The sequence below is a fragment of the Rousettus aegyptiacus genome, unplaced genomic scaffold, assembly GCF_014176215.1.
Source record: "Rousettus aegyptiacus isolate mRouAeg1 unplaced genomic scaffold, mRouAeg1.p scaffold_m13_p_10, whole genome shotgun sequence".
NCBI lineage: Eukaryota > Metazoa > Chordata > Mammalia > Chiroptera > Pteropodidae > Rousettus > Rousettus aegyptiacus.
Window position 1 is genome coordinate 21,565,925 of NW_023416285.1, and position 24,590 is coordinate 21,590,514.

At 34.8% G+C, this 24,590-nt stretch overlaps 2 long non-coding RNA genes and 1 pseudogene across 3 annotated transcripts in view; 1 reads left to right on the forward strand and 2 right to left on the reverse strand.

Annotated features, from left to right (window-relative positions):
• The window catches only part of LOC107508739, a 131,400-nt gene extending 124,688 nt beyond the window's left edge, over positions 1 to 6,712 (reverse strand). Inside the window, exon 1 of the long non-coding RNA XR_001596380.2 lies at positions 6,516 to 6,712. This is a non-coding gene — a long non-coding RNA (uncharacterized LOC107508739). The remainder of the gene's footprint in view (positions 1 to 6,515) is intronic.
• LOC118608654 overlaps positions 1 to 24,590 on the forward strand; it is a 252,106-nt gene that overhangs the window by 42,507 nt on the left and 185,009 nt on the right. The window contains exons 1-2 of one of the 2 annotated variants that reach the window (XR_004953061.1): positions 6,830 to 6,937; positions 20,901 to 20,987. This is a non-coding gene — a long non-coding RNA (uncharacterized LOC118608654). Of the gene's footprint in view, positions 1 to 6,829; positions 6,938 to 20,900; positions 20,988 to 24,590 lie in introns of those variants that run through there. The other variant, XR_004953062.1, reaches the window with a different exon arrangement.
• On the reverse strand, positions 870 to 987 carry LOC118608886 (annotated as a pseudogene).

The following is a 24,590-nucleotide window of genomic DNA, read 5'->3' on the forward strand; positions in this document are numbered from 1 at the left end:
GTAGTTCATTTTACTGAAGAATAAGTGACAGAGATGGATCCTCTGCCTTCCCAACTCAAGCTCGCATTATTCTGTCACAGAGGCTAAGCTAGCTGGTTATCCAATGAAGTTGAAAGATAGGTATAATAATTCACCAGGGTTTGCTCTTATAGGTACCTGCTAAGATATCTACAGGATTTATACACCTGCCTCTGTTGGATCAAAAGAACCTAAGAAAGCAAGAACTAGAGGATGAATCAAGAAAAAAGAAGCAATTCTTAATAGTCAAAAGGGACAGAATAACCATCCTCTATTCTTTCATCATGTTTAAGCCTCTCATTTCAAATCTCATCTCCCCCGTATAATGTATGTGTTGTGTATGGAGGAAATGTAAATCTACTTAGAACAACTAACGAGTTTCTAATCTCTTTTCCTACCTCTGATTACTTTTCTACTTTTCTCTCTTAGAGTCTTAAGTTCATTATTTGTACTAAAGAGAAGTAAAATTTGTTTATTTATTTTCTACCATTTATTAATATTATTCCATGGAACTCTCCCTCCTTTCTTTCTTTCTTTCTTTCTTTCTTTCTTTCTTTCTTTCTTTCTTTCTTTCTTTCTTTCTTTTTTTTTTTTTTTTTTTTTTTGCACCAACACAACTAAAGTGGTTACTCATGCCACTATAATTGCTCTAGAGCTCAGATCTTTGAGACTTTAGAATTTTGACAGTTTTTTATAGTTCTGGGCAACTCTATTTATTCCAGGTAAAGAGCCTCTTTTCTCGTGCCCCTTTAAAATTTTGAACATGTCATAGAGCTCCCTGTGCAACACAAATTTTTAAGTTTACTTGCCTCCTTCCTTCCTTCCTTCTTTTCTTTTTTTTTTTTTTTAAATACCTACAGCACCTGGTCTTCCCATGTGGTCTCCCATTCAAGTACTAACCAGGCCCAACCCTGCTTAGCTTCTGAGACCAGACAATTCAGGCACATTCAGGGCAGCATGGCCATAGATGCAACATCAATTTTTAAATGTAACTAAAATCCTTCTTCTTTGCCAAGATCATTGTCAAATAGAAATTAAATTTTTTTGAGGATTAAAAATAGCATCAGCTTATTCTTAATAGGAACAAATATTGATGAGGTCAAAAACTGGCTTCAGGAAAAACAAAAACAAAAAAAGATGGGACAAGTAATAAAGTAATATTGAGCAGTAAAGTGCATAATATTGTCAATCATTAGGAATCAAAAAGAATGAGTCCAAATCCTGACCGAGCATTTAATAGCTATCTGATAATGTTAAGTTGCTAAACTTCCTTATCCTTTTTCAATCTGTACAATGGAAATAATAGTAGTATCTATCGTCAGAGTTCTTAGGAAGATTAAATAAATGAATACCTATGAGGCACTAGAACAATATCTGACACATATTAAGAAAACAATGAAAAAAATAGATACACCAGTGTAAATATTTGCATTTGGTTAGATCAGAATCCTAGATGAGATGAAAAGAGATCCCTACAAAGAAGGTACCTGGGTATCACCCAACCCAAGAGGATAGTCACTGGGAGGTTCTCCTAGAAACTAGGTTACACATGTAATGCTAAAATCTATGTCTTGTATCCATTTGACTTCTTCTTATGATTTCTGAATACATTATAAAGTCTTCCACTTTCTCCTTAGGTATACACAGGGAATTTGGGGAAAGGACTGGAACATAAGAGAGGGAATAAATTTTCCCCAGTAAGTAGAGAATGTTAAGGAATCTGTTATGAAGAAGTGAAGACTAGAACAATGGCTCCTCTCTGAAAAACCCTCCTCTGGATAACCCAAATTCAACCCACATGCCCATTGTTTCTCGTGATTCCAGAAGAGAGTCACACAAAACTATACAAAGAGGATTCTTTATAAAAACCTCTTTAGGAGGGAGGTGAATTATTTATTGTTTTCCTTGAAACTGGCTGGCAAAGATGTGTTTATAGCATGCTTTTTCTAGAATGATATCTGAAGAATTGAGCTGAAGCCCTTCTCTGACTTGAATGTCCTGTCATAGTACTTCTGACAGTGGTAATTTTACATTTTTTGCATGATTGTTTTATTACTACCTATATCCTCCACTTAACTGAAAGTACCACAAGAGCAGAGACCCAGTCTAGTTTTGTTTACCATTTTATCCCCAATACCTAGCATGGTTGTCTGACAATAGATCCTGAGTAAATACTTATTGAATGAATAAAGTTTAAGTTTTTTAATTACTAATAAAAATATGTAATTATTTCTCATTTATGATCCCCAAAAGAAATGATTAGTCTGACAATTGTGCATATTGCAGAACATCAATTTTAGTGTCAGAAATAAAATCATGAGGATGTTCTAAAAATAAAATAATGGTACATTTTAAAACTAGGAAACATGATTAAGAGTCAACATAAAGGATTTGCTTTTTGATCAAAGAATGGCCAATCCAGAGCTACTCAGAAGAAAGAAGCTTCTATTTTTTTTATGCTTGAGGCAGGAATATGTATTATTATTTTAATATTGCTTTATATCTACATTTAGGAGTAATTGTACAAAAGCTTTAGTAAAATCCTCAAATACTTCTTGACAGCGTCACCACAGAGATCCACATATGGCACATAGATGAAAATTCTTCTTATACAAAATAATTGTGAAACTTATCCATCTTTAGAAATTGGAAGATGTTATATCAAAATCTTAATTTTTTGTTCCTTTTTAGAAATTGAAATATCTTGCTACTCTAAGCTCATCCTTCCGTATGACAACCATCTATTCAAGCAGAGTATATGACACTCTTTTCAACAGAAGGTTATATGCTCTTTAGTTTCCCTAAAGTCTCCTTCACTTCTCTTTGTCTCATTTATACCAAGGCTAAGTTTCAGTTGCACTATTAAAATATTTTTTAAAATAGTATTGAAATATCTGAACCATCATGATGGGCTAATTCATTCATTCCCTATAGGCATTTGAATCTGTGACCTTGAGTTTACACTAAAAGAAAAATATATAAGTAAGTCAGACATGTTCTGACCAGGCTACATAAGAGTTAACTTAGGAAATGTGGGGGAAAAAAATGTTTCTGATTAAGACCTTTGGAGAACTGAATACATAAATTTCACCACCTATGGGACAATACCCAGGCAAAGGGAACAGGTAATTATACCTCCTACAGCAAATACCCAGCACCTTGGCTGTTCTCTACCAGCATTTGAGTGAGCAATTCACCTGGCCTTTCCAGATGTAAAAGCTTGTTTGTACACTGAGCTTATGGTGGCTATATATTTTTTATACAGAGAGGATTGAAAAGCATGGAGCAAAATAATTCCGGCTATTTAAAGAGTTAGAATTTTAGTACCAGAGGAAATTTTAGTAAGGTTCTAGTCCAACTATTTTTCTTTATTTTTTTTACCTTCCTTCTTTTTACTCTTCACTTTGATCTTTCTCATACCAGAAAGGGTGGAGAAAGTGTCTTATCCAATATCATTCAGAGCTATCACCAAAAGAATAGATTTAAGATGTCCAGAGAAAGAGTACTGGAGCTCCATTAGTGGCTACAGATTGTCTGAGTCAGGAGGAAATAACACACATTTTAGCATATATTATGAGACAAAAATGTTTTAAAATCAGTCATCAAAGTTTTCATCTCAGGAAAATAAAGGTAATTTAAGGCCAGTGAAAGGAGGATGAAAGAAAAAAGATATGACCATAAATCAGTGAAAAAGATTATAAATATATTAAACAAACAAAAGGACAAAAGTTTGGTTTTTGAAAGCAATAAACTTGTGGAAAGACTGATCAAGATAAACAGAGAAAAAACATATTACTAAATCAGGAAGGAAAACATAGGACATCAATTCAAATATCATAGATGTTAAAAAGTGAATAATAAATTGTTATTTTAAAGTTATGTCAATAAATTTGATAGCTAGGATGAAATATTTTAGAGTCTTTAAAATTTATTAAAACTAACACAAGAAAAAGTAGATTATCTAAAGTCATACATCTGTTAAAGGAACTGAATCAGTAGTAAAAATGAACCTTCCTACAAACAACACAATTGAGATTATTATTACTAAAGAATTCTTCGAAACACTTAAGAAAAATATAAAACAAAATAGTTTCAGTCTTTCAGAAAACAGAAAAAGAAGAAATTCTGAATGTGATATCAAAACCTAAGAAAGATACTAGAAAGATTATACACAAATGTGTCTCAAGCATTGGTGCAAAAATTATAATCAAATATTAATATATTGAATCTCAGTTTTATCTCAGGAAGATAAGGCTAAATTAGCATTTGAAAATCGGTCAAGTAATTTATCACATTTGCAAAAGAAAGAAGAAAAAAACCAATATGACTGCCTAAATAGATACAGAACAAGTATTTGATTAAAGTAAATGTTTATGAAACTGGGAATAGAAAGAAACAAAACCTACAGATAATATCATACTTAATTATACAATTTGGAAGACTTTGAGATAAGGCACAAGAGAAGGTTGTAACTATTGTCATTCCTATCTACATTATAATAAAAGTTCTTGTCAGTTCAATAATATAAGAAAAAGAAATAAAAGTTATAAATATTGAAATGAAAAAATAAAAGCTTTTATTATCAGATGACATGTTTATAATACAAGAAATTCAAAATTCTAAAAAATATTTGAATTAATAAAATATTAGGATGGTCAAAAGATACAAAATTTAATGATATATCTATATTCTAACAAAAAGAATTAGAAAATGGAAATTAAATTCTATTTATAAGAGCATCAAAAAAAAAAAATCAAGCATCTAGACACAAATCTTTAAAAATATTTAAAAGACCTCCATACAGAAAACTACAAAATACTGTTGAATACAATAAAAAGGGACAATTAAATGGAGGGTTGCACCATGTTCACAGATTGAAAGACTCTGTGTTGTTAGGGTTTCTATTGTGCTGACATTGATCGCTACATTCTCCATGTTGAGATTCAACAGAATTAAAACTAGATCACAACAGGACATTTTGTAAAAATTTATATCCTGGTTCCAAAATGTATATGAAAGTGCAGAGAACCTAGAGCAGGCACAACCATCATGAAGCTCAAGTCAGAGGACTTATGCTACTGGACTTCAAGACATACTCTAAAACTTCAGTAATTAAGACAGGATAAGAACGGTATAAAAATAAACAGAATACAGAATAGAGAGAACAGAACATAGTACAGGAAAGTATGTACTATCTGTTGTACATTCTGTTGTATGGTAAAAATTATATGTATTATATTATCTGTGTGGCCACCAATTTTCCACAAAGTCAATAAGGAAACAAGTTAATTATACACTTTTTGAATAACTGCTACACATAATGTGCAGCAAATGTATAAGGAAGTTAAATAAGTCCCAGTCTGTGATCTCAAGGAGTTTATATTTTAGATCTATTTGAAATTATCGATGACATAATATAATAATATAACAAGGCATGCAGAAAATATACCAGTTTTACCTAATGAGATTCCTGAAAAACATAAAACATAATAATTTTGAAATGAGTAATAATGTATCAATGAAGAAGCTCATCTTCTATAAGCACAAGCAAAATAAATATTAAATCTGCCTTTACCTGATGTTGATTCTGAATAATATTAGTTTTAGGAATTGTGTATTTCGGAAAATGTGATTTAGAAACTAAATACTAGAGTATGTAAACAGTGAGGATATATACTGTCAAGGTTATGCAATATTATTTGCTAAATGAAAATATACAGTTTACTATAATATTTATTATAGATGCACAATAATTTTCACTTAATAAACTGCTTTCTCTTTTTCATTCAGATCCGAGCTTGATATGTTTTAATTGGTGCATTACTTGGGTTCATATTACATTTGGGGGAAGTACAATGGTGTATGACTCAGCCAGAAAAGAGTAACAGATGGTATCCATGGTATTGAAAGCTATTTGCCAAAGTCATAATTTTACGTTAGCAAGATCTGGGAGGTAGATTAATGAGTCATTACTCTGTTGTTTTAAAGTTCCCAGAGGCTGGTTTCAAATGAGTTTGCCTAAGTAGTCCCAGTGAAAGTTAAATTTTACCAAGACGTTCTTTTCATTTCTAAATAAAAATAAATCCAACACATTTTCCTAAGCACTTACTGAGACCAAAGCCTCTGTGATGAATGCCAATGAGAGGGCACCATGGGCCCTTGGAGATCCAGGATTTAAAAAACCTCTCAACCACATTCCCTTACCTGAAAAATAAAGCAACAGAACTACAGTAGTCCGTAGCCCCCTGACCTGCAGGGGATAACTACCAAGGGCCCGAATGGATGCCGGAAGCCACAGTTAGGATTGAAGCCTATATATACTATTTTTTCCCAAAACACACATACCTATGATAAAATTTACTCTATAAAGTAGGCACAGTAAGAGATAAACAACAATAATTAATAATAAAATAGAACAATTATAACAATATACTGTAATAAAAGTTATGCAAATATGTTTTTTCTTTTCTCGAAGTAGTATATTCTATTGTACTCACCATTCTTGTGATGAGGTAAGGTGATAAAATGCCTTATTAAGTTGAGAACTTTCACTTTTTCACTTAAAGGAAGCACTTTATAGCCTTGGCACATTCGAATTTCCAGTGGCACTACTGTTGCAGTCTACGGCCAATGTTAAGTAAAATAAGTGTTACTTAAATAGAAGCATGGCGATCCTGCAGCAGTCCAACTGATAACCATGACGGCTGCTGAATAAATGACGGCTGGAGAGCGTCTATTGCGTGAAGACGCTGGTTTACGTCTCGGGTGAGTCCGAGCAAGATGCGCGAGATTTCATCTCGCTACTCAAAGTAGCTCCCGCCATTTAAAACTACGACTTGTTTGTTTCTGGAAGTTTTCACTGAATATTTTTAGGCCATGGCTGACCACGGGGAACTGAAACTGCAAAGTGAAACCACAGGTAAGGGGAGACGGCTATTATAATCCCTAAGGTCATGCGATTTCTCAGTTTCTTCCAACTCTTACCTCATTTTCAAGCTACGTTTATATTTACGTCGAAGAAAAAGAATGACACAAATCCATTTTTAATCAGATATGTAGTATTAGGTAAGATATCAGAAGCAAAAACATTTTATTAAAGATAAATATGGATTAAAGTTTAGACTTCGGGCTGGTCATAGAAACGGAAATGAACTTGGATGTGAAAAGGTTGAAAAAATGGCTTAATATTGTGGAGGATCCGTGTTGGAGAAATCCTGAGAACTTTGGTTAAATAAAAGAGTCAATTAAACAAAGACTTTAGATATACAGCTGTGAAATTCAACATAAAGTAATAGATAATGAATTCTTGAGAAACAGTGTGACATTAAGAGTTATATTTCAAGAACCAAGCACTCCAGAAATTATCCATTAGTTGTGAGTTTGTTGCTTAAGAGACAGTGGTCCCCAACCTTTTGGGCACCAGAGACAGGTTCTCCTATGAAAATCTAAGGCCTGATGATCTGAGATGGAGCTGAGGTAGTGATACTAGCACTGGGGAGTGGCTGCAAATACAGATGAAGCTTCATTTCCTGGGCTGCTCACCTTCTGTTGTGTGGCCCAGTTCATAAAGGCCATAGACCGTTACCGGTCAGCCCAAGGGTTGAGGACCCTTGGCTTAAACGACATCTCTATTGTTCCACCCCGACCCCTACACCCCCCACAGATCCTGATAGCCACCATTCTACTCTCTGTTCTTATGAGTTCAAATTTAGCTTTTTCAGATTCTACATATAAGTGACATCATACAGTATTTGTCTTTCTCTGTCTAACTCATCTGACCTAGCATAATGCCCTCAAGTTCCATCCAGCATTTCCTTTATATCATGGCTAAGTTATATTCCATTGTATATACATACCACAGTATAGTGGTTATAGTCAACAATACTGTATTATAAATTTTAAGGTTGCTAAGAGACTAGATCTTAGTTCTCACCGCAAGGAAGAAATGATAATGTGATATGACAGAGGCGTTAGCTAATGCTACAGAGGTAATCATATTGCAATATATAAATGTACCATATCGACACATTGAAAACTTTAATCTTATCCAAATTTATGTCAATTACATCTCCATAGAATTGAGAATAATAAAAATTAAATTAAATTTTTAAAAATCCCCCCAAACCAGTACTTAACAGTACTGTGAATGACTAGGGGTGCAAGGATAAGTAAATAGCTACCTATGAGCTTTTTGCTTTAGGCTTGAACAAAGAAGTTCTTAGACTCTGTGGGGATAGTGAAGAATTAAAGGAATTACTACAGGAGAAAATGTGGAGAGTATAATATGTTTTACATATTAAAGGAAGGAACACAGAGAAGGGCATTTTATAAAGGACGGTGAGGATTAAGCAAGGACAAACTTGTTACATTTAAAGTGACTGCAGATTATCCTGGTGGAGGTGTTCTGTAAGTCAAACCGGAATGTAATAAACACTTAGGTGAAGACCATAGATTGAGAAGGTAGATAGGAACGAGTTCAGTTCTCAAGTCTGTGCCAATCTACCCATGTGTTCTCGGGCAATTTCAACTATAAACATAACTGGATTACAATAAATAGTGAAGATACTTACTTGTGAAGAAATAGGGTGAGAGTGGAAGAGGAGGCCGTGGAAGTAAGCCAATAGAAGGGGCCAGAGCAGAACAAGAACCTCTTGGGTGCAGTGACCATGCTTTTAAGGATGGGCAAAAAATAAAAAGGTACAAAAAGCTAACACATAAGACAGATGAGAAGAGTACTAAATGAGTCAAATAATTTGGGAGACTATGACTATAAGGAAGCACAGGGAAGGGAAATAATCAGAAGGAAGCTGTAAGAGTGAAAATGGTGTTGGGAGGTCGAAGATGAGTAGAACCCACTCAAAATGATGAAAACATTGTCATGATCATTTCAGTTTATTTGTGGGAGAAAGGGGCTATATAATCTTAGCTAAAATGTAATGAATGATAGACAAATGAAAGCTGAACTCTCTAGTATTAAGGAGAACCGGCCAATAGCTTGAAAGTTACAAGCATTCGAAGGCCACCTATCATTTGTATTGGTGTCACATTATTTTTATTATTATATTCTAAACTTGAGAAAGTTGACAGTACTTAAGGGTTGCATAATTTACACCAAATGGTATAATTGATAACATGTAATTTTGTCCTAAAGGGGACAAAAGCATAAGGAAAACTGAGTTTTCATGTGTTTTCTCTATGTCTTGTATGGCACTAACATCAATTATTGCGAGGCACCACTGTCCCATGGCTGTAAGCCTGGGCCCCTTGGCCAGAATGCCTGCGTTTGAAATCTGGCTCTAAAACTTTCCAGGTGTATGAGCTTGAAATTATCAATCTGGTGCCTTAGTTTTCTCATCTATAAAATGGGAATAATAGCAGTGCTTACTTTATAGGGTGTTCTGAACATCCTGTGAGTGAGTTTACACATGCTGAACACTTAGAAAAGCGTGTTGTACACAGTAAGCTCCTAACAAATGCTATTTATTATTACCAGGTAGTTTATTTATTTCTGATAGTAATCTTAGGCTATAAGCATATTTTAGCTTTTTCAATATACCTTATTTAAAATTTCAATGCAGGTTATCATGTAAAGAAGCACTTATTTGTGGGTTTGCAAATTACTCTCCCAAATTTGTCATTGAATTGGTTTGTCTGAACATTGGCTAAAATAAATGTAAATTGTGGTAATAAATACAAGTTAGGTTTGGAATAATTATCTAAAATGTAGACAAATGTGAAACATTGCTCAAATAAATAGAACTTTACTAGTTTATGTATGACTGTTATAAACCCTATTGCCTTGAAAGTGTATGGGTCCAATTGATTGGCATTCCCTTTAAAAAGAGAGCACCTTTTAGGATTGAGAAGGCACCTGGAATGAGTAGGATTCTTCATAATTAAAGGAGGATATGGTATTTGGACTTCTTGGGAAAAAAAGGAGGGGACGGAGGAAAGTAAATGGATAGGAGAAGGGAAGAACACATAGAGAACAAAATGAGGTTATGAAAAGAAAAATATTCTGCAATGTGATTCTGTCCATGACCCTAATACATTGCTAAATGTGTGTGTGTTTAATTAAAATTTACATTAAAGCAAGAAAAATTGACTGAGTAATTTAATTGAAAAAAGATATTCTTGAAACACTTTTAGATAGTTTATAGAATCTCTGGAAGTCTGAAAGAAACCGGGTCAGAAAACAAACAGAAAAAAAAGGAAGCTACATTTAGTTTTATGTCTCACATATGAGCGAAATTAAAGGTAGCTTCCATTATTTTTCTGCCCATTTTCTGAGCCAGTTTCTTAACCAATGTCACCTCAATAATTTTAATTAAAAATAAGTAAGTAGGTAAATAAATAAAAAATGACATTTTTAAAAGTGGAAGCTGAACAGACAGAATCACAACCAAACCACACTGCGGAATCCAGCCCCTCCACTGCTGCTTCCACAGACGACCCGATGCTGCTGCTGTGCATGTTACCGTCACCACTGGTGCTGTGCATGTTACTGTCGCTGCTGGTCCAGGGCACCGGACACTGGTGCTAGCACTGCTGACACTGCTAGGCCTGTGGCTGGGCGTTACTGTCACCACTCATTAAATAACCGAATTCTCCACTGCCTCTGCTTCCTTGTGCCCCTGGCTCACACACAGACATAATTCGCCAGGCAGATCCATACTTTCTACTGCCCATTCTTTAGCAGCCAGAAATACTAGAAAAACTAGTACATGGGAATTAAGCTCTTTCTCAAACAATGCCCATTAGACCTTTCTGACGCTGAGGTAATTTCGTTGAAGATCTGTGGAAAGGGGACATTGATGTAAGCAAAATGGAGTTTGCCAGAGATAAAAGTGAATGTGGGAACGTCCCCCCTCCTGGGAATATGTGAGAATCTTGGGAAGAACTTTGGGTATGCCAGGTAGCCAAAGCGAAAGTTCACAGTAATTTACTACATAGCAAGGAGCAGAGAGGGCCTTATTAATATTTGGTATGCAGCTAGAGGTAAGCCACAGGTTTCATGAACAAGGTGGAATCCGTTAGGTGCAAGCGGAAGGTAATTTTATTCATTTGCATTTCCTCCTACATGGGTCTGTTCCCCTCTGTCCTTCGTATAAATTTCAAGGTTCCCATGGCTTTCCAACTAATTCTCAAGTAATAACAATCTAGTGCAGTCTAAATACAAACCTTCATGTTCTCATCTAACACGAAATTATTTACTCAGCTTAGACCTCTGTAGGCCTGGAAACTGTGTGGGGGGATCATGGAGGGTTTCTCCTCTGTTTTTTCACTCTACATCTGTCCCCTCAGTAGCTACTGATATAAACCTATCTAGCATTGGAGCAGGAGGAGAATGAGGAAATAAAAGTCATAGAATAAATTTTGCTGAGTTAAAATCTCATAGTAGTGCCCTCTGAGTGTTATAGATTGTTAATCCTGGTTCTTTCTTACAAGAAATGTTGTGTGGGTCCCTTATGGATTTCTGTCCCCAGTGACAATGTTTTTTCGTCGGCGTTTTTTCTTCCTGGACACTTACGAGTCCCTATAGACATTGTTTCATTATTTGAAAAAAAGGCCTAGTCAGGCAAGGTCCTTTTCAAGACCTTAGTAGCTGGCTTACTTTCATGGGTTCTGCATATGATCATTTCTCTGCTGTGCAAGGTGGTATAGCTGACTACTAGCCTCACATACTAGATTTTTTTCTAGGTATGAATGAGGTACCAGACCCCACGTCTCACAAGCTACAGATACCTGTTTTCTTAGATTGGGTTCTTTAAAGCAAAACTTGAAGTGAGAATTTGAAAACATTTAATTTATTCAGGGCACCTCTCAAGAGAAAGGGAATGAGAAGAGTCGAACAGTGCAAAAAAAAAAAAAAAAAGACATAATTTTAGCTAAAGTCTCATTTCAGCTAATCTCATGGGGCCTCTGGAGCAAGAAGAGAATGGGTCCCAATGTAAAGCAAGGGAGCACACATTGTGTATCAGTTATTACTGGCTTTAGGAAGCTCAGCTAGGAGCTGAGGGGATGTCTCATTAAGGGGAGCTGGGAAGGATGCTAACAGCATCTACTATGCTTGAGAAGCTTTGCTAAGTTTGTCTTTCTAGACTTGCAGCAGTGGGGAAGCACTCTCATCCTCTCTCCACATGTGGAGGACTGAGAATATACGGCATATCTCTCTCCAAAGAAATTCTTATTTTTGTCCTCCTGAATGTTTAACACATCTCTAGTCTTCTCTTGGTTTGGCCTTGAGGTGGTCAATGAGTCAACACCAGTAGACCTTCACACCTTCTTAGCATGGCCCATTTTGATATTTAAGTATTTCGCCATGAGATCTGGAATTCTTGGGACCTACTGCATTATTCTTGGCTTTGGCTGAAACTCTGAAAAGTTGATAAACTTATTTATCTTCATCTGAACATCCTAACCTCTTGGAAATAAGAAATAGGGACATCTGCTACTCTCAGTCTTAGGGTAACAAAGGGAAGCTTAGAGAATTGTCTCTGGTCCAAGGACTTCTGGATGTTTCTGGTAGCCTCCTTTGTTACATATAGCAGAGAGCCTTGTGTTCCAATATTGACGTCTGTATTCCTTATATCTGGAGTCACAAACAGCAATTAATTTTTGCTGGAATTAATTCAAATCATGCTGTAACAATTAAAGGTTTTCTTCTGAAAGCCTTGTCATTTCTTTGTACTTTCTGTGGCAACTGAATCCCCTTCTTTTCTCAGTGGGATGTGACCAGAATATTATGACCCTAGTACAGGTATAATCAGTACTTGAAAAGCAATAATGGGCACCACAGAATTTCTCTTCTTCCTGCCCCTGTGGTCTCTGAACAACCTCTCTGACCATAATAGTGTAAGAAACTTGCTTAAACTTTTCTTTATGGTTGTTGATTAGGAATGACAAAGGGCTCTTTTGCACCGTGAAGCTCAGTCACCCTCAAGAATCTATGTGCCAATCTTTGGACTCGAATTCAGTGAGTGGCTTGCTACAGAACTGAGGGACAGTGGCCTTTTTGTAAGAGAAAGTCATTTGAGACAATTTCTACTTTCAAGGCAGCTCTTGAAGAATAATTGGCTGATGCGTTTTTAATATCATTAATCTATTTTCACTTTTGGGTTTTTGTTGTTGTTGTTGTTGTTGTTTTGCAGTTGGCAGCCAAAAAGTAATGCATTATAGAACATTCCTAGGTTCTGGAACATTTGTATTGGTTTTTGATGAAAATATGACAGGCAGAAAGATTGCTTTAACACTGAAATCATTCATAGCTAAATAACAAGATTTCTCCAGAAAAGTAAAGTATAATTTTTTGAACATGTGGATAAGCAAGAACAAGTTCGCAACTAGAAGATGGATAAGTTCTGGAGAACTTAATGCATAACATAGTGATTATAGTCATTATTACTGCATTATATACTTCAAAGTTTCTAACGGACCTAGATCTTAAATGGTCTCACCACAAGAGAAATGATAATTGTGTGACATGACAAAGCTGTTAGCTAATGCTATATGAAAATCATATTGTAACATATAAATATATCAAATCACCATGCTGTACACCTTAAACTTACACAGTGTTATAAGTCAATTATATCTCAATTAAAATATATATACACATCTATATCTATATCTATGTCTATATATCTATATCTGTATCTATCTATATCTATGTCTATATCTATATCTATACCCTTATATTCAAAGAAGAATCATTGCCAAACTCTGGGATTTTTAAGTCCATACACATTATTGCATTTACCAAGAAAAACAGACTTTCTTGAAAGTTAATTTTTATATTGTCATGATAGATTTTTATCAATTTTTAAATGAGAGAAGGGCACTTAAAATAGCCTGGAATTGAAATCTCTGTGTAATTGCACAAATATAAACTCTGATTAAAAGAAAAATTGCTATCCTAAAAGGCTTTCTAATTAAAAACTAACTGAAAGGAAAATGTTGTTTTCCTCAAGTTTCTTTCTGTTCTATAAGAAAATAAAAAAGACATTTAGAAAACTGCTGCTTTATTTCAGAACATAACAGAAAATTTATAGAAACAGGATACTGGTAATGAAATCTCATTTAATAAAGATCTTTGGAGGAAAGTATAGAAAGCAAGAGTAATCTTTTGTGAGGAAATTTAACTAAGACTGTATATTGTCTTCTAGTTAGTAGTTATAAAATAAACATACAACTCCTCTTTTATGGCTAGAAATATTGTTGTCGGGAGCATTGAAAGATATAGAAACTAAGAAAGATTTTCATTAAAATTTTATTATAATAAATGAAGTATGTCACACAAATTAAAAACCACCTTTATCAAAACTTAGACCTAATTTTTAGACTCTTTATAGAGCCTTGGAAAGGACTTGAGTATATGTTCAAAATCTTTGAATTAGTCTGAAACTACGCATCCAGACACACCACAGAGTACCGTAGTGAAAGAAGTAAAGATATAGATAGATATTCATGTAATCTTTCTTTAATCAGCCCTTCGGTAGACAAGATAAGAAAAACAATTGCTTGGGAGCAGAACAAATTTGAACTAATAAAAGAGAAAGACGTAACAAAGAGAAGGAACTTACATGCTACTGGAGGTTTAAACATCACGAGAGGCCTCTATGAGGACCTTAGTAAGTCAGGCTTGACCTTCTGAGGAAGCACCACGAAACGAAAGCAAGGGTTCACAGGAGGAATGCTGGGCCCAGTCTTTGGAGCAATATATGTGTGGCGATGGTCACTGACAGCCTTTTGGGTATATGTTTTGTGCCTCAGGATAATCACAGGTTCTAACTGAACATGCTGGGTCCTCCTAGAGCAGCACTACACAAAGAAAATTTATTATGAGACCTGTATGCAATTTAAAATTTTATAATAACCACATTATAAAGAAACAGGTAAAATTAATTATAATAATTCATTTTATTTAACCCAATCTATGTAAAATAATCTTGTTTAATATATACTCAGTATAAAATTATTAGAGGTATTAAATTTTTGTTTGCATACTAAATCTTTGAAATCTAGTGTGTATTTTATAATCATAGCTCGATTGGGAGTAGTACTTTCAAGAGCCACATGTGGCTAATGGCTAACATATTGGACAGTTCATTCCTAGAGTATAAACTGAAAATACAACAGTAAGCCAAATAAGGCTTGGCAGGCTAGAAAAATGACTTTCTTATTCTTAGCCTCTTGATCCCACTTCACTCTTCCTCCTCAGCAATCTCACTCAAACATTTTCTTTTTCATATATATTTACACAGCCTTTCTCCCTCTGCTGGCCCTTATTCCTTGGGTTAGAAAAGCACTCAAGTCTTTCTCACACTTGAATGCAAAGCAAACACTTTCAATTCTTTATTCCTTTCTCTTTGAGTCAGTATAACCAGCTTTCCTCTGAGCTATATGCTCATTCTTTCCATTTTGTCATACCTCACTCACTTCTCAGACTTGAGCTGGGGCTTTTCACAAGCTCAAGTTCATCATCCCCAAAGAATACAATAGAAAAGTTTCTTCTGGTGGTCATTTTTCATGCTACTGAAAATTTTCTTCTCTCCCCAACAACGCCACAGAACCTGCTTTCAGCACAATAACAACTTGCCTCTTTATTACGCGATGACACACTTTAGTGCTTTTTTGCTCTAATCACTCAGTGGTATCTGTTCCCCGTTTCAGTTTTCCCAGCATCAACCTCATTTGGTCTTAGTCTTCCCGCTCGTGTTGTTTTTTCCTAGTCTTTTTTCAGGCTTACATTTTTGTACCAATCTTTTACATACTAGTGATTCTCAGAGTCTGTACTTATCTCACTCTTATTTTCACATTCAAAATTACTCTTTTACTCACTCTCATGTCATTAGTCAGGACCTATTCTTCCAAATCTGTATTCGTACCCCAGATATGAATCCCTGGGCAACAAACCATAGAACCAGCTTCTTAATTTATATCTCTGCTTAAATATCTCTCAGGGATTTCAAGCTCAAAATGTCTAAAACATAGTCTATCTTCTTCATCAGGAATGCTCCTGAATTCCCTGTCTAACCAAGAGTGTACTCACCTACTCAAGTCACTAGAATCACTCAGTCACTATTATCTATTCTTTTAACTCCCTTAATTCCAGTTATTCAGCCATAGTACTCTGTTATTTTACTGACTTTATATTTCATTCCTCTTGTAGCTCCTCTATTTAGGCCATTCTCAAAGAGATGCAATGGAAGAAGCATCTGGTTTTGATATAAGTGTTCTAACCTTGCTGAACGTTGGTTACTTCATATCATTTGTGTGAAAAATATATAAGATAACACATAATGGAAAATCAATATTCCACCATTAATAATTCCTCAAAAGACTTGCTAATCTTTACAATAAATACAAACACCATAGCATGACTCACAAAGACATTTATGAGCTGCTCCTCGGTTTCAAAACTTTCACTTTAAAATTTCCTCTCTGTCAACACAGGACAACTTAATTTTTCTAGAAGCACCTGTGTATTTTTGCTCATCTTGCCCACTCTATCTTGAACAAGTTTTACCATAGAAATTCCTACCTGATGACTGCCTAATAATTTTTATCTTTTTTCACACTTTACTTATATATGAACTCCTATCCAATTCTTTCTTTTGACCTCACTCATCCCCTCAGTTTGTACATATTTAACTATAGCACGCAGTTAATGGAATTATAATTAGATGTTCAATTATTCATCTTGGAGGTCTTGCCTTAATAGTTATCTAGCCTCTGTAATGTAACAGACACAAGAATCTATGAATGAGTAAATGAATGGATAAATGAATGAATGACTTAAGGTGGATATTCTATGTATGACACTAAAGAATTTGGGAATACAATTGAAAGTCATGGCCTTGAAATTGAGGAAGGCCTGGGAAGGAAAGAGATGGTTACATTGATGACATTAAAAAAGATTTTTGTTTCTAAACCAAGATGTGTTATATAGGAAAGTGATGAGCAGACTCTTGGCAAAAATCTAAGTGGTCCTCTGGAGAATTGAAAGTACATACTCGACATGTACTCAGAAAGAGAAGATCAAACTAACATGTAAAGAAAGGAGAAAACTGACAGACAAGAATTGAGAGAACAAGATAAACTGACAGACTGATTGTCGTTGTTGGAAAGCGATACAATAATTATCTAGAGAAAATGATAGGCAGTATGTTACTTATATGTAGTTACAGGCCAAGATGTAATAAACTGATTAAGCTTGAAATTAATTTCTAGAATTTCTTTTGAATTCACTAGTTATTAATCAAATTAGACTAGACTCAGAGGTTTCTGGTAAAGCAAGAGATGGTTGGTATAGCAGATCATCTGAAAACATAATTCTCCAGATATAAAAGAATATAGATATGCAAGCATCATTAAAATATCAAAAATTCCAACTCACGTCACATAAAAAATTTACAACTGAAGGGAGAAGATGGGTATGTAGAATAGAATTGTTGAATCTCCTAAAGAAGTGTGAGGAAGCCAGAAATAGGGACTTCTATCTTTCTTTTGGGTAAAGCCCAGGAAAGTAACAAGATTTCAAAGTTTCTCTATTGCCTGCACAGTTAAAGTGTAAAAGATACATACTTGGAAGTCTAAGGAAATGAACTTGAGTCAGTATCATAGAAGGCTAGTTTTCTGAGCAGAATTCATGGAAGATTGAAATATTTTCTTCTGTCAGACTGGAGATGCCTCGGAGGTCCAGGGAACTTGAAGGTCACTTGAGATAAAGAGAATGTAACATTGATATTCACAAATCAAATTCCCTACAGAAATAATTATGTCTCATTGAGCATCAATGTGAACAAGTGGCCACACAGGACCAGGTACTCCCCAACTCCCAGAGCCTCTACAATACTTATGCCCCTCAGAACATAGAGAAAGTGCTGAGGATGCTGAATTGATTGAATAAAGTTTTCGCCACTTGGCAGAAGGGGAGTTTGTGATAGAAATTTAGTGATGTTAAAGAAAAATAAAGAAAGTTACATTTCTTGCCACAGTTATACACACTAAATTTAACAGGAATGGATTTAAAAAAAAAAAAAACAGCAAAATAGAGCTGGAAAAGTAAATATTCAAAGAACATGATAATTGTCTTCAAATATTCAAAGGACTTCAAAATGTAATGTCTTCTGGGTATAGTTTCAGGAGACAGATGGAATGAATATTTAGTGAGTGGAAATTATAGAGCGACAGACTCTTAGTAAATTAAAAACAAACAAACAGTTCTACCAGAAAGTCTTCTAATGGAAGTAACCCTTTATTGATGTACTAAGCTCTGCCACTGGGGCCTGGAAGAGAATCAATATGGAGTGCTATAGAGGCAGTTCTGCAGTTTGATAAGACAACAGCTCATGTGCTTTCTAACATGCTACGGTGATGTCATAAATTTTTGCAGTTTATTATAACTTCAGTGCATAAAGTAGGGATGGTTTCTCTGATGGGAAATTAAAAGGGTGCCAAAATAACAAGAGCTTTAACCTGTGTCAAAACTACATTTAAACCAAAAAAGGACTTGAGGAAGTATGTGGAAACCTTCATAAGCTTAGCAAGTTTAGTTTGAATAGTTGTGTCTTTTATGCTTTGCCGAAACATTTATCCAATTCTGAGACTAATCGATCATAAGATGCTGCCAAGGATGATGCTAGTTCTGTCACATTTCTATAGCAATAAGATTTGAAATTATGTGAATTCATTCTTGTGAGAAAATAATGACAAGAGGAATTTGGTGTTCACATTGGAAGAAAGTTTCGTGAAAAAAAAAAAAATTGTTATTCTTGCCAAGCTTTTCTAATTGTGTTAAAGATACATTGGTGACAGAGTTGTAACTGAAAAGTTCATTCTTTTGCATCTTCTCAGTTTTTGACAATGTCTAGTTAATAACCACATAGCTAATCATAAGTATATAATGAGAGTTTCTGAATGAATTTTTTTTCATGTAACAGTTGTTAATTCAGTAGTTTTAAGGGATTGTTTTTATGGGCTATCTGATAGAAATTGTTAAAAACTGCTGAAATAGTGACAAGTAACATTCAGTTATTCATAATTTTGTATCTCTAGACATTATCTTTTATGGAGACCACCCTAGGCAGTCATCAACATAATTATTTCTATCTCATTGAATGGCAGACACCATTAATTGAAAATTGTTGGTGTAGAAGAGCATCAATATTAGATTGATGGACAGGAAACCTAATACATTCAATTAAAATAATTCATAACCAAAACACAAACTAACAAGCATAAATAGGGATCAAGATAGTAATTCCAGAAAGCTGGGTCTTTCAATATATTTTTGTACCCCTGTCATACCCTTTATTGTGCTAAACAAGACACTAGTATTTATTGAGTGCATACGCTAATTCAAATACTATTTTAAGCATTTTAGATACATTTTCATTTGATTCACACGACACGTGATATAGATGCTATTTTATTCCCATTTTATTTTGTGGAAACTGAGCATCATAGAAGTTAACTGACTTGTCAGGTATATAATAAGAGGAGAATCCAGTTTCAAACTAGAACCTTGAAGTCCACACATGTCACCACCAATCTGTGCCACCTCTTAAAGGCTGAAGCATACACACACTTTTAAAATGCTGCTAAAATAAGACTTTCTCTTTTATTTCACTGTTAGAGAATATCCAAAGCTGAGAATGTTTATGAGCATTCTAGAAAGAAATATCACATCAAACCATAGAGAATTTATGTGGTAACCACTAAAAACTCAAGTTACTGACCTTTCAACTATATCAGTAAACCTGAATGTCTATAAAGAAAGACGTGAATATTGATTAGGACAACGAGAATGTCTTTAGAAAGAAGAGTACTTTTAGAGTGTAATGTCTTTCTTTTTCCTATGGTGGAATTACTTTCTTCATCTTAATTCAAAGATATCAGTTTTTTTGCCATATAACTAACCAGCACAAATTAAACATTGTGTTAGCTCATAATTCTGCAGTTCTACTATTGGGACTGCTCTAGCCTGGCCAGGCTCCTGGTCTTTGCTGGGCTCATGCTGCTGCATTAGCTGTCTTTTCAGATAGGTTATGGCTGATATAATGGGACTTCAGCTCAGATGGCACATCTGGTTTTCATGTGGCCTCTCATCCTCCATCAGATTAGCCTATATTTGTTCACATGGCAAAAGTGATAGGGATCCCAAGTGGCACTGTAGAAATGTGCAAGATCTTTTGAGTACCAGCTTTCAGACTGGCCCCAGATTGCTTTTGTCAGACCATATCAAGTCCACATGTAAAGGAAGAGAAATGGACTTCATGCTTTGATGGGAAAAGCTTCAAAGTCATATTGCAAGGGTGTGAATACAAGAATAAGTGAAGAATTTGAGCCATTTTTGCACTGTATCCTTACCCTGTCCAGTGAAGCATATTCTGAGAGAACCACTTAAAAAATTGGCATATATTTTTTAAAATATTAAAAATTTGGAAGCTGGCAAGTGGCCCACAGGTTAAAGGAAGAGGAAGAAATGACTACAGAGGGAAAAAAGCTATACTATTTAGCATGTAGAGATAAACATATATGTTTCCTGTGGGACATAAGTAAACCCTGCATAGTTATAACGAGATATATTGAAAGGTCTATCCAGGAAGACCTCCTTTAGGCAAGTCTATTGTGGAGTGAACTGCTGAAAAATAGAAGCAGATGGGAAAGTATAAGACAGCAGATATTTGGGGTCACACTAGGAAATTATTGTTAGAAGAAACTAATAGTTGGATCTTGAAAGAACAACTCTCCCAAAAAAATTCCCAGTATAAAACATCAACATTGATATCTGTTACCCACAGAACATACCACACCAGATTACAATTCCAACATTCAAATAAAATTTTTCTGACCCTTATGTGTCTTTTGTCCCTTAGCTTCAACACTGGAGGACCTGAGGCAACAAAATAGTTGGTGAAGAAATAGAAGAGCAAAGATAAGCATTAAAGAAGTCAGCAACATCAGTGAGTAGCTATGTGATACTGTACATCCAGAATATGACCACCGCTACCCTGGGCCAGGCCTCTATCAACTGTATTTTAAATTTTTTTAAATTTACTTTTCTATTACAGAAGACATACAATATTATATTAGTTTCATGTGTACAACATAATGATTACACATTTATTTACCTTACAAAGTGATCACCTGATAAATCTAGTTCCCATCTGGCACCATACGTAGTTAGTACAATATTATTTACTATATTCTCTATGCCACACTTTACAGCTCAATGACTAGTTTTATAATTGCGCATTTGTACTTCTTAATCCCTTCACCTTTTCACCCATCACCCCTCCCTTCTGGCAGCCATCAATTTATTCTCTGTATCTATGAATTTGTTTTTGTTTTATTTGTTTATTTTTTTAATTCCACATATAAGTGAAATTACATGGTATTTATCTCTATCTAACTTAGTTAAGTTAGCTTAATATCCTATAGTTGCATTCCAATTGCCACAAAAGGTAAGATTTTATTCTTTTTTATAGCTGAATAATATTCAATTGCATATATGTACCACATCTCCTTTATCCATTTGTCTATCCACAGACACAGGTTGCTTCCATATCTTGGCTATTGTAAATAATGTTGCAATGAACACAGGGATGTATATATTTTTTCAAATTAGTGTTTTGGATTTCTTTGGATAAATATCCAGAAGTAGAATTCCTGGGTCGTGTGATAGTTCCATTTTTAATTTTTGGAGGAAACTCCATACTGTTTCCATAGTGGCTGTACCAATTTATAATCCTACGAACAGTGCATGAGGAATCCCTTTCCTCTATGTCCTCTCCAGCTCTTATTATTTGTTGATTTATTGATGATAACCATTCTAACAAGGGTGAGGTGATAGCTCATTGTGGTTTTAATTTGCATCTCTCATGATTAGTGACATTGAGCATCTTTTCATGTGTCTGCTTGCCATCTGTATGTCCCCTTTGGAGAAATGTCTATTCAGATCCTCTGCCCATATTTTAATTGGATTGTTTTTGTTGTTGTTGTTGCTGTTAAGTTGTATGAATGCTTTATATATTCCTTATCAGATGAATCATTGGTGAATATCTTCTCCCATTCAGTAGGTTATCTTTTCAATTTGTTGATGGTTTCCTCTGCTGTGCAAAACTTTAGTTTGTTGTAATCCCATTCGTTTATTTTTTCTTTTGTTTCTCTTGCCTGAGGAGACATATCCCAAAAAATATTACCAAGAGCGATGTAAAAAAATTTACTGCCTGTGTTTTCTTCTAAGAGTTTTATGGTTTCTAAGAGTTTTATGGATTAAATCTTTAATCCACTCTGAGTTTATTATGTATGTGGTATAAGAAAGTGGTCTTATGTATTATTGCATTAACCTCTTCCCTGCTTCTACATATGCTTACTACAGCTTTTTCTCCACATAGCCAAAATGATTCTTTTGAAATTAAGTCAAATCATGTATTCCTCTGCTCAGATCCTCTTTCTCATAGAATGAAAATCAGCTATAAATGACCTCAGGCTTGGAACAGACATGAAGGTATCCAGCTCAGATCTCCATTAAAAATAACTTTACATCCAGTCACCCAGATTATAGTTAAATAATAGCTTCTAGTTTTAGACTCTCAGTATCTGCTGCAACATTCGAGGCCACACCATTCCCAGGCAGTCCCCAGCCCATGATATAAGTACAGTGGGGATAGTGGGGGTACTAAATGCAACTATTTCTGCAAAATGTGTCTCCTCTTATAGGCAATCTTTGCTCTGAATTATTAGTTTGTCTGAGAATATATCAAATATGACTCACAATTAAGGTAGTTCCTGGCCAATTCTATCCCTTTTCCTCTTGCTTTTCCAAGATATTAGATTTGCATTGTAGTTTGAAGACTTTCCCTAACCAATTTACCCAATTCTCCTTATTTAGTAATAGAATGGTGCCCCCCAATAAGCTTCTTGCCCTTCTAACTCTATCTCAGAATCTGCTTACTGGAGGACCCAAACTGACCATGATCTGGCCCATTATACTTCAGTGATCTACTCTCTCCTACTCTTCACCTCATTCACTCTGCCTTACCCTCTTGGCCTCCTCACCATGCCTTGAATGTGCCAGGCTCACTCTTTTTTCCCTCTGCATAGAAGTCTCTCAATCCAAAGTATGGGTATGGCAAACTCCTTAACATTATTCAAGACTTTTATCAAATGTCAGTTTTTTCACAAGGTTTACCAAGAAGACCCTATTTAATTCTGCAACCTGACACTTCACCACCATGCTTAGTACTTATGTTTTCTCTTACTCTGATCAGCTTTTTCCATTTCCTGTGAGGTGTAAACTGAATATAAGCTCCCCATGGACGGGATCTCTATTAGATTACTAAAATATCTTCAACATTGAGTATGTGCTTGCTGTGTAACTAGTTTTTTTTTTATGTTTAATTCTTCATTCTATGCTATATTTATAGCCTTTTTGGTTGAGGCAAGCATAAAAAGGGTGAATAAAAAATAGAAACTTTGATGATAGACTGTAATGAATTTTTAATACCCGGAATTGAGATCTAATTTACCTGAATGTGATGGAAAACACTGACCAACCACTAAGGTATTGCAGAGATACCTGCAGTAAGAGGGGATCAACAGGACAGTGGAGCATATGCATGGGGAAAGAGTACAACGCTTTCTTCTTGCACATTGCTGACTCCAGTCAATACAATGAATCATTTCATACACAAAGCAATTATATTCTGATGCAGATCTGTGTTACACCAAGGAAATAAAACAATACAAACACACAAAAAAGTTTCAGAAATAAATTTTGACTCAAGTCCTATCATAGATGACTAGTTGGGTGACCTGAATTGATTCATTTTCTTGCTGATTTCTCATCTGCAAAATGGGGATAGTTATAGTTAATTCACAAGGGTTTTATGTGACTCAAATTAGGTAAATGTAAAAGTGCTCTGGAACCTATAAAAATTACTATGGATTATAATTTGAATCTTGAAGAAGCACTAATTTTCCATGATCATTCCTGACAAACATTTTTGGCTGATTTAAATTCAGAGCATGACAATTAATTAATGGTCTCAAAAAGGATATAGAAAAGGAAAAGAGAAAGAAATAGGAATAGTTTCCTTTATTGGAAGTCTGTTTTTCTTCCACATTACCCTTCCCATTCCTTGCAAGTGACCCTTATCTACCTTAAAGATGACAATGAAAAATGAAGGGGGGGGGACCTAATGTCTTTGAAGTATGGGAGTGAATCAACTTAAAATCCTGCATACTCATTCAAGCAGAACTGTTGAAGGACACAAGATCTATTTTTTTTTTCAAAAGAGAAAGAATTAAGAGGCAGATCGATTAGTGATGTGTTATTTGAAAGATGATAATAAGGAAGGTAAGCTTCCCAAAACACATAATTTATCACTACTATTTAAAAGATGTTTTAATTAAAAGGTAAACTTCAAATTAAGATATGATCTGTATAGGTTAAGCAAATAATAATTATTTGAAGAGGAATAACCACTTCGGTGTGTTTGAAGGGTAGCTGTAATTTTGTTTCTACTCACACTGAATATTGGATAGTTCTGGGTTGATGATAA